Below are 11,799 nucleotides of genomic sequence, written 5' to 3' on the forward strand. Positions count from 1 at the left end.
ATAACTGTTCGTGCACCAAAATCATAACTGGATTTTTTCTCAGTAATGATGAAAATTAATGTTAATACGCAGTTTGAGTGTACAGCGGGGTGGGGGGAGGGGCAGGGGATGGATCTCTGCAGGAATAATGAAGATCTCCATTTTTTTTTTCTCTTTCCCGCATTTGCAGTGGGGAGGTGCAGTCTGTCAGCCTATCAGCAGCGCACACACGTAGCGAACTGCTGTTTTTCACACAAGCAAGGGCATGTGTCATTGGCAGTGTATGTCACATGTCCTTGCCCTATAAGACCAAGCCATTTTCCCCGTCGCCACCATTTTCTCACTGCTGCAGCTGCGTGTTAGACGGCACCGCTGTTGCTGTGTGCGCTATACCTTGTTAATTTCAAGCCAATTTTCGCACAAATCTACAGATAGCTTGGGAGTAGGGAATAGTTGTGATTGCAGTCCTTTTAAGGACTAGGTTACAGCATTTCCTACGACTTTTATCAGGCAGGTCTGTGCTCTTAAATAGATAGATTGTGGGAGTAAAGACTAATTGTAATTGCAGTCCTTTTCAGGACTAGGTTACATCAGTTCCTATCAGTTTTTGCCAGGCAGGTCTGTGCCAGTGCTGTGCAAGTTTTTTTCACAGAATTTGGCTGAATCTAGCAAAGCCTATTGCAGAGTGTGTTAGTCAGTGGAGTAGCCTATCTGTGTTGCAAGATATACCACCTGTGTATAGAATACCAATTTTTTTACTGCACCTAGTGAAGTAAAATCTTTTAGGCATAGCATCATTCTATTAGTCCATCTATTCTGACCTCCATCAGGTTGCAAATTGAATATAATTTTTTTCTGCATCTAGCTCTGAAAAAATATTTGGGCTTCTAGCAGTGTGTGGGACTTCTTCTATTAGTCGATCTATACTGACCTCCATCAGGTTGCAAATTGAATATAATTTTTTTCTGCATCTACTTCTGAAAAAATATTGGGCTTCTAGCTGTGTGTGGGACTTGTTCTATTAATCCATCTATACAGACCTCCATCAGGTTGCAAACTGAATATATTTTTTTTCTGCATCTACCTCTGAAAAAATATTGGGCTTCTAGCTGTGTGTGGGACTTGTTCTATTAATCCATCTATACAGACCTCCATCAGGTTGCAAACTGCATATAATTTTTTTCTGCATCTAGCTCTGAAAAAATAGTTGGCCTTCTAGCAGTGTGTGGGACTTTCTCTATTGGTCCATCTATACTGACCTCCATCAGGTTGCAAATTAAAAATAATTTTTATCTGCATCTAGCTCTAAAAAAATATTTGGCCTTCTAGCAGTGTGTGGGACTTTCTCTATTAGTCCATCTATACTGACCTCCATCAGGTTGCAAATTAAAAATAATTTTTATCTGCATCTACCTCTGAAAAAATATTTGGGCTTCTAGCTGTGTGTGGGAATTGTTCTATTAGTCCATCTATTCTGACCTCCATCAGGTTGCAAACTGAATATAATTTTTTTCTGCATCTAGCTCTGAAAAAATATTTGGCCTTCTAGAAGTGTGTGGGACTTTCTCTATTAGTCCATCTATACTGACCTCCATCAGGTTGCAAATTAAAAATAATTTTCATCTGCATCTAGCTCTGAAAAAATATTTGGCCTTCTAGCAGTGTGTGGGACTTTCTCTATTAGTCCATCTATACTGACCTCCATCAGGTTGCAAATTAAAAATAATTTTTATCTGCATCTACATCTGAAAAAATATGTGGGCTTCTAGCTGTGTGTGGGACTTGTTCTATTAGTCCATCTATACTGACCTCCATCAGGTTGCAAACCGAATATAATTTTTTTCTGCATCTAGCTCTGAAAAAATATTTGGCCTTCTAGCAGTGTGTGGGACTTTCTCTATTAGTCCATCTATACTGACCTCCATCAGGTTGCAAACTGAATATAATTTGTTTCTGCATCTAGCTCTGAAAAAATATTTGGCCTTCTAGCAGTGTGTGGGACTTTCTCTATTAGTCCATCTATACTGACCTCCATCAGGTTGCAAACTGAATATATTTTTTTTCTGCATCTACCTCTGAAAAAATATTGGGCTTCTAGCTGTGTGTGGAACTTGTTCTATTAATCCATCTATACAGACCTCCATCAGGTTGCAAACTGAATATATTTTTTTTCTGCATCTACCTCTGAAAAAATATTGGGCTTCTAGCTGTGTGTGGGACTTGTTCTATTAATCCATCTATACAGACCTCCATCAGGTTGCAAACTGAATATAATTTTTTTCTGCATCTAGCTCTGAAAAAATAGTTGGCCTTCTAGCAGTGTGTGGGACTTTCTCTATTAGTCCATCTATACTGACCTCCATCAGGTTGCAAATTAAAAATGATTTTTATCTGCATCTAGCTCTGAAAAAATATTTGGCCTTCTAGCAGTGTGTGTGACTTTCTCTATTAGTCCATCTATACTGACCTCCATCAGGTTGCAAACTGAATATAATTTGTTTCTGCATCTAGCTCTGAAAAAATAGTTGGCCTTCTAGCAGTGTGTGGGACTTTCTCTATTAGTCCATCTATACTGACCTCCATCAGGTTGCAAATTAAAAATAATTTTTATCTGCATCTAGCTCTGAAAAATATTTGGCCTTCTAGCAGTGTGTGGGACTTTCTCTATTAGTCCATCTATACTGACCTCCATCAGGTTGCAAATTAAAAATAATTTTTATCTGCATCTAGATCTGAAAAAATATTTGGCCTTCTATCAGTGTGTGGGACTTTCTCTATTAGTCCATCTATACTGACCTCCATCAGGTTGCAAATTAAAAATAATTTTTATCTGCATCTACCTCTGAAAAAATATTTGGGCTTCTACCTGTGTGTGGGACTTGTTCTATTAGTCCATCTATGCTGACCTTCATCAGGTTGCAAACTGAATATAATTTTTTTCTGCATCTAGCTCTGAAAAAATATTTGGCCTTCTAGCAGTGTGTGGGACTTTCTCTATTAGTCCATCTATACAGACCTCAATCAGGTTGCAAATTAAAAATATTTTTTTTTCTGCATCTACCTCTGAAAAAATATTGGGCTTCTAGCTGTGTGTGGGACTTGTTCTATTAATCCATCAATACAGACCTCCATCAGGTTGCAAACTGAATATAATTTTTTTCTGCATCTACCTCTGAAAAAATATTTGGGCTTCTAGCTGTGTGTGGGACTTGTTCTATTAGTCCATCTATACTGACCTCCATCAGGTTGCAAATATAATTTTTTTCTCCATCTAACCCAGCCAATAGTTTTAGCCTAATACCACAGTTTGTCCACTCAGCTCTGCTCGGTTCCCATCCATTGTTTTTTGTGCAAACAACTCAAGAGTTGTGAATTAGTTAACCACCAAAATGAGTGGAAAAAGGCCTGCTGCTGGTGGAAAGGGGAATAGGCGTGTTGGGAAGGGGAAAAAAGGTTGTGTCCGTGGGGTAGGTGTTAAAGCAACAGTAACATCTGCAGAAGAAAGACCATCTTCCAGCCAAACTAAAATGTCTACTTCTTTTAGCGGACAATGTGATAAGATCCCTTTCTTGCGGCCACGCCAATCGCTACAAATTCCAGATGAGGCACAAAAACAGCAGGTGCTTCAACGGATATCAAGTGCTCCTTTAAGTGGGCTCTCCTCCACATAAACTTCAACATCACAAATACTCCAGTCCTCAAAGGTGTCACCCCAATCGCACTTGCTTCCTCACAGCTCCGAAATCTCCAGCTGCCCGTCTGAGTATGAGGTAGAACAGATGGTTGAGTCTGCACAGCTGTTTACTCATACTATAGCCTGGGAATCAGAGGTCGACTCCAGCGCTTCTGTGAATCCAGACGAGGAAATGATCTGCACTGATGCCCAGAATCTTTATGAGTCGGATCCAGGACCAGACGCAGAAGGTTCTGACCATAATGTAGACCCTCATTCCCAAACTGTAACTCCTGTTGGTGGAGACAATGAGGAAGACGATGATGAGACTCAAATACCTGATTGGAGCGACAACTTTAGTTTTTTGTCAGGGCAGGAACAGGTTGGCTCTGAGGACGACGGGTGTGATAACGCACAGGGTGATGATGATGAGGTTGGAGATCCCACTTACTGTCAACCCACAGTCAGCCAAGAGATGAGGTCAGCAGAGGAGGTGGAGGAAGATGCTAGTGATGACGAGGTCAGGTTGCGCCTTCCTGGACAGAGATGTCGTACTGGAAGCACGTCAACAACTGCATCCTCAAACACAACTCTGCCTCTCACCACAAGTCGTGGTGCCTCTTCAGGTCGCATGGGTGCTAAGCCTTGCATAGCCTGGGCATTTTTTCAGATCGATAAAGATGACCCAACTCGTGTTATCTGTAACATTTGTCAGCAAAAGCTAAGTAGAGGCCAAAAAATACATAGTTTGAGTACTTCATGCAAGAACCGGCACATGGACATGAAGCATAAGTTGCAGTGGGAAGCTCAGTGTGCTACAATGCGGCCTAGCCGGCCGGGCCAACCACCGTCTGCCATATCTTGTGCATCCGCGGCCTTTTCATCCTCTGTGACTGGGGGAACAGCAGTCACACCTGTTTTGGGGCGCAGACCTGCCACCTCTTTACCCGCAACAGCCAGCGTGATTGGCAGGTCATCATTTTCTTTGGAGGTGGTAACACCAGCTGGTGTTGAGCACTGTCCGACATCGATAGCACCACCTTTGGATCAAGGCAACCTAACATGTCCGCCTGCATCTTCCTCACAGACCGGCAGTTTGCCGGGGACACCCTTATCAACCCCGTCTAAGCACAATAGCCAGCCCTCGGTCCCTCAGATGTGGACAAGTAAAAGACCATTTCCTCCTAGCCATGAGAAAGCTAAGAGGTTGAATTTCACCATCTGCAAGCTCTTGGCTACAGAAATTCTGCCTTTCCGCCTGGTGGACACAGAGGATTTTTGAGACCTTATGTCCGTCGCAGTGCCCCAGTACCAGATGCCCAGTCGGCACTACTTCTCAAAGAAAGGTGTGCCTGCGCTCCACCAGCATGTCGCACACAACATCACCGCTTCTTTGAGAAACTCTGTGTGTGACAGGGTGCATTTCACCACAGACACTTGGATGAGTAGGCATTGACAGGGGCGTTACATGTCGCTGACTGGGCACTGGGTAACTATGCTGACAGCAGGACAAGGGGCTGCTGTCCAAGTCTTGCCGTCCCCACGAGTTGTGCGTCAATCCTCTTTATGTCAAAGTTCCTCCACTGCTTCTGCCTCCTCAACCTCCTCTCGGTCTTCCACCTGCACCCAAAGCCTGTCTGGTCATGCCACAAGCTTTCTAACTGCGCAGAAGGGATCCTGCACACCTCCTTACTATGCTGGCAGTAGGGCTCAACGTCATCAGGCGGTTTTTACTTTGAAATGTCTGGGAAATGTGAGTCACACAGCTGAGGAGTTGTGGTCAGCTCTGGAGAACCAATTTCATGAATGGTTGTCTCCACTGGACCTGAAACCAGGGAAGGCCGTGTGCGACAATGCTGCAAACCTGGGTGCGGCCCTTCGCCGGGGCAATGTCACACACGTGCCTTGTATGGCTCACGTGTTGAACCTGGTTGTCCAGCAATTTTTAGCCCACTATCCCAGACTAGATGGCCTTCTGCAGAGGGCACGGTCGCTGTGTGCTCACTTCCGCCGTTCGCATCCCGCAGCTCAGCGACTTACATCTCTACAGAAGTCGTTGGGCCTGCCACTTCACCGGCTAAAATGCGATGTGCCTACCCGGTGGAATTCAACTCTGCACATGTTGCAGCGACTGTGGCAACACCGACAAGCCCTGGTGCAATACGTTCTGACGTATAGCCTGGGCCAACGAGATCCAGAGGTGGGGCAAATCACGCTGGAGGAGTGGTCTCAGATCAGGGACCTATGCACCCTTCTGCACAGTTTTGAAATGGCGACGAAGATGTTTAGTGCTGACGATGCCATTATCAGCATGACTATTCCGGTGATTTAAATGCTGGAGCACATGTTAAACAGAATTCGGAGTCAGGTGGTGGCACAAGAGGAGATGGAGGAAGTAGAGGAGGAGGAGTTGTATGCGGAAGGGCTAACATCTGCAAGGTCCAGACGGTCGGCAGCACCAAGGCGGCAGGCATGTGAGGGTGGGGGAGATGGTTTTACCAGGGCGCATGGTAGCAGCCAAACTAGTGAGGAAGGTGCAGGAGCCCAGGAAGAAGTGGAGGACGAACTGATGGAAGACTCATCAGATTAGGGAGACCTTGATCACATTTCTGTTGTGCGAGGTTTAGGGGAGAGGACAGAGGAAGGAAGCATGATTGTTACCTCGCCACCAACACAACAGGGACTTGGTGCTCCTGGATGCGCAACACACATGAGTGCCTTCTTGCTGCACTACCTGCAACATGACCCTCGAATTGTGAGAATTAGAAATAATCCTGACTACTGGGTTGCCACACTGTTAGATCCCCGGTACAAAAGTAAATTTGCAGAAATTATTCCTGCCATAGAAAGGGATGCACGCATGCAGGAGTATCAGCAGAGACTGTTGCAGAATCTTACATGTGCTTTTCCACAAAACACCAGTGGTGCACGTAGTGAATCTCACAGTTCCAACTTGCCAACCGTGGGACTGTCAAGTGTTCAGCACTCAAACCGTAACAGAACCACAGTATCTGCTGGTAACATCAATTTTGCGGAATCATTTCACCACTTTTTTAGCCCATCCTTTGCAAGGCCACAGGAGACAAGAAGTCTGACACATAGTCAACGCCTAGAGACGATGGTACAGGAGTATCTCCAAGTAAACATTGAAGCCATGACTGTGTCACTGGACCCTTGCTCTTTTTGGGCTTCCAATCTGGATAAATGGCCGGAGCTAGCCACTTACGCCTTGGAGATCTTGTCATGCCCCGCAGCCAGCGTTCTGTCTGAACGTGTGTTCAGCACTGCTGGTGGTGTGCTGACAGATAAGCGCACGCGGCTCTCCACTGATAATGTAGACAGACTCACGTTCATAAAGATGAACAAATCATGGATCCGAAATGACTTTTCTACCCCCGTGTCATCCTGGGGAGAGTAAAAGCTTAATGATTGGTTAAAATCACCCTACCAACCGTTTTAAGCTTTCAAATTACTAATCATGTTTATCTGTATCTTGGCTGGAAAATAATTTGGGCTTTGTAGCAGTGTGCAGCACTGATTCTATTAGGCCATCTATAATAAGCTCCACCAGATTTAAAATTACTAATCATGTTTATCTGTATCTTGGCTGGAAAATAATTTGAGCTTTGTAGCAGTGTGCAGCACTGATCCTATTAGGCCATCTATACTAAGCTCCACCAGATTTAAAATTAATAATAATTTTTAGCTGCATCTAGCCCGGAAAATAATTTTGGGGCTCCGAGATGCGCAAGACACATAAGTGCCTTCTTGCTGCACTACCTGCAACATGACCCTCATATTGTCAGAATTCGAAGTAATCATGACTACTGGGTTGCCACACTCTTAGATCCCCCAAACTTTTCGATCAACCTTTTCATTTTAATAAAGACCAAAAAAATGGTCATTTTTGAAATTATAAGCATTAGCAGGTTATTAGAAACTGAAATCAAACAGTTTTCAACTCAAAACTTTATTCTAGGTGATGTTTCATTTTCACATAGGACCCCTTGTTCGAAAGGAGCTTCTGAACTCTCTCGTCCATTGAATTTGTCAGGTTTTGGATGGTTTCTGCTTCAATTGTTTTGCATGAGGACAGAATACCCTCCCAGAGGTGTTGCTTAGATGTGAACTGCCTCCCGCCATCATAGACACTCCTTTTGATGATGCTCCAGAGGTTCTGAATGGGGTAGAGGTCAGGGGAGCATGGGGGTCACACCATAAGTTTGTCCCCTTTTATGCCCATATCAGCCAGAGATGCAGATGTTTTATGTGCAGCATGAGATGGTGCATTATCATGCAAAAAATGATCTTGCTGTGAAATACACGGTTCTTCTTCTTGAACCATGGCAGGAAGTGCTGTTTGAGAAAATCCACATACATTATGGAGTTCATCTTTAGCGCCTTCAGGGATCCTAAAGGGGCCGACAATCTCTCTCCCCATGACTCCAGCCCAAAACATTACTCCACCTCCTCCTTGTTGGCGCTGTAGCCGTGTTTGCGTGGGTTGTCCATCAACCAGCCATCCTCCACTCCATCCATCTGGACCATCGAGCGTTGCACGCCACTCATCCGTGAATAAAACAGTTTTGAAATCAGTCTTCATGTAATGTTTAGCCCACTGGAGCCGTTTCTGCTTGTGTGAAGTGGATAGAGGAGGTCGACAGGATGGCGTATGCACAGCTGCAAACCTCTGAAGGACCCTGCATCTTGTTGTTCGGGGGACGTTGGAGGCACCAGCAGCTTCAAAAACTTGTCTGCTGCTATGACAAGGCTTTTTTGCCGCTACTCTTTTAACCTGACGTAATTGCCTGTAGGAAAGAGTCCTCAATTTGCCCTTATCAGCACGCACACGTGTGTACTGTGAATCAGCTACATACTTCTTGATTGCCAAGACACTTCATCCTGATCATCGCACAATGTTGATTGTAGTCATGCCTTGACCTAAACACTCCACAATTTGTTGCTTCTCAGCAGCCGACACATCCTTTTTCTTTCCCATTTTGGCAGAAAATGTAGGCTGCTTAATAATGTGAGACAGCCTTCTTAAGTAGTCTTGCCTTTCATTGGACACACCTGCCAAACTAATTAGCACAGGTGTCTGCAATTGCTTACAGTGATATAAAGAGCCCTGACACACATCACCATCAATGAGTTTAACTGACAAACAAACAAATTCTTCCCTTATCACTCCTAAACACCTTTTGCATAATAATTTGGAACACAGTGTACATGTGCTTTTCCACAAAACACCAGTGGTTCACGTAGTGAATCTTACAGTTCTAACTTGCCAACCGTGGTCTGTATGGAGTTGTTCAATAAAGGGCCCAAAATTAAGATAACATAGATGGGAGAGGTCTCTATGAATAGGAATTCCTAAGTATTTGATACCCTGTGAGGGCCAGGCAAAGGGAAAGTTGGACTGGATGGAATCCTATATGGATTTGGGGAGGGAGACATCGAGGGCCTCAGACTTCGCTGCATTGATTTTAAAATTTGACCATGTAACAAAGTGATCTATTTCAGCCATAACAGCATGGATGGATATATGTGATTGAGTGATATATACTAGGACATCATCAGCAAATAGAGAGCACTTGTACTCGGTGCCTCCCACCTCAATCCACCTAATATTGGGGTTATGGCGAATTGATGAGAGCAGGTGCTCCGACACTAGGATGTATAAGAGAGGGGACAGAGGACATCCCTGCCTTGTCCCATTGGTGATTGTGAAAGGTGATGAAAATGTTCTGATGCACCCCCTGGGCCTTGGGACACCCGGAGCCGGACCCTTTTTGGTGGATGCTGGTGGTTGTAGTCTTCGTGGCGGCGACCCGGTTCCGTGGCTCAGGGTGGTCAAACCAGTGGTGGAACTATTTATGTGGTTTTGATGTTTAAATGTCCGACTACGCCACCCGTGGATTGCGGTCAGAGTGAACCGCCGCTGCAGTGCAGACCGCTGAGGCTGGTGTTGTGGGTGCAGCAGAGCATAGCATAACTCCCCACGGGAGGAGTATAGCCTCAGGGCAGTGTATGCGGAGGATGGGGGTGATGGTGCAGGGCAGCAGCAGTAATGACATGGAGTCAGTGATGCAGTCCAGGGCCTTTACTCACAGTTCTTATTATCCAGACCACGTCTGCAGGTAACGGCTGCCCACGTCGTACTGTGCTCACCAGGTGAAGGGCTCAGACAACTCCCAGATAACTTTGGAGCGCTTCACAGGACCCCCTTTGTGTGTCCTTTGTCTGGCCTTTCTTACCAACCCTTCTGTCCGGCTGCCTCGGGCCTCCTCTTGGTAAACTTGGCGCCAGTTTCCCTGACCCTATGTGGTGCCTTCCTAGCGGGTGTAGCGAGGGGCTGCGCCACATAAAATGTCAGAGCCTCCGCTTTCTAGCTGAGGGTCGTTTCCTGCCTCCACTAGTTTCGGGGACCGGTCTCCCCCTTTGGCCTGACCCCTCCACGCAGGTGGATTCGGGCGTGCGGTGGCGACTCGCCCGTCCGCACCCCTGGGATCCCTTCATTCCTCGTTCCTGGAGCCTTCTCCGCTCCTCTTCCTTCCTTCTCCCTCTTCCAGGCCTGGGCCTCTGTTACTAGGACCGCCTCCGGAGCAGAGCTCATGCAGAGCCCCTGCTCCCTGCCACTTCTGCTCAGACTTCTCTGCACTGAACTAAGATGGTGCCCACCTTTTATACTCCCTTCTCAATGCACCCAGGAACTGCTTCCTCCCTGCTCCTGCACTACAGGGTTCCCCTTCCTCAGTGTTCCCTCCCCCCACTCCAGCCAGGGACAGGGACTGTCGTGCCCATCTCAGAGGCATATTGGTCGCCCTGCCCCACGGCAATGTGGTGTAATGCATGCAGGTGTCGGGTCCTGATCCACACTCCATCCATACCTGAGAGTGAGATATCACACCTCTGGGTGAGGTGCAATACCTCTGTAGCAACCGAGCCCTCAGGGTGCTACAGTTCCATTTATCTTCAGCCTAGGTGACGTATTGTGATACAGGGCCGTGATTTTGGCTATAAAAGGGTCCCCTAGACCCCTACCCCAAGCTTTTTAAGAGAATCATATATGGCGTGCCAGGAGACTCTATGGAATGCTTTCTCAGCATCCAACGAGAGTATCTAATTACAAATTTTTAACTGCATCTAGCCCAGGAAATACTTTGTGCCTAGTAGCAGTGTCTGCTAGTCAGCGGATTATCCCGGCTGTTAAGCAAGCTACACCACCTGTAGTTTGGACACTTAATTTTTTCAAAGGAAATGCTTCGGGACCATGGGATACTCAGTGAAGAGCATCAGGAGGCACCCCAAGGCATAGGGGCTGGGACTGGCAGTAGGATGCCTTGCGGTGGACAGCCGAGCTCGATCCTTATAAAAGCTTTTTAACTGCAGCAGCTTTAGTGGACGCTACTGGAGCTGGAATTACGCGGCTGCTGGCATGAGACTTGCCCTCCAATAGATCCTTGTAAATGGATTTAAAGTGTATTCATTCAAATTAGAGAGACAATTTAAATTAAAAAGCTTAGAGCTGCCTCCACCACAGGGGGGCTCGCTCGACCCACCAGCGGACAGGCACCAGTATTGGGAGAGGGGGGCTGGCCGTCAGGGTTCACCGCGGCTCTGGCACAAACCCGGCGACACGGAGGTGGCACGGGCAGGAGCGGACTGAACGTGTCGGCTTCTCACTTTTTGGATTTTAGAAGGGCATGACATGCCTATATTTGTGTCTCCCCCTCCTTTTACTCCTCCACCTCTTTTCTTTTCGCATGGCTATATGTACTTGTCACTTTTCCATGTGTTAGTTGTGTCTTCTGAGCAGTTTGTCAGCTTTTGGACAACTTTGAAGGTGTTTTCTATGTGTTTCTATGTGTTTTTGTTTGCCTGCCATTGGTTTTAACGGTGTTCGAAGGTGTTCGACGAACAGTTCGACGAACAGTTCGGCGAACACACGGGTGTTCGACGAACCGAACCGAACTCGAACACTACGGGGGTGGCTCAACACTACTCCTCAGTTGACAACTTGCAAAAGAATTCCTGCACCCGTAATGCCAATATATATGACTCACCAAGCTTTCAGTAGCTGTTAAGTCTCCTTCACCAAAAGCATATGTGACATCACCTGCTCCTGAGCCAACAACAGAAGTAGC

Source organism: Phyllobates terribilis, unplaced genomic scaffold, assembly GCF_046119375.1.
Source record: "Phyllobates terribilis strain yellow unplaced genomic scaffold, ASM4611937v1 Scaffold_2__4_contigs__length_985480577, whole genome shotgun sequence".
Lineage (NCBI taxonomy): Eukaryota > Metazoa > Chordata > Amphibia > Anura > Dendrobatidae > Phyllobates > Phyllobates terribilis.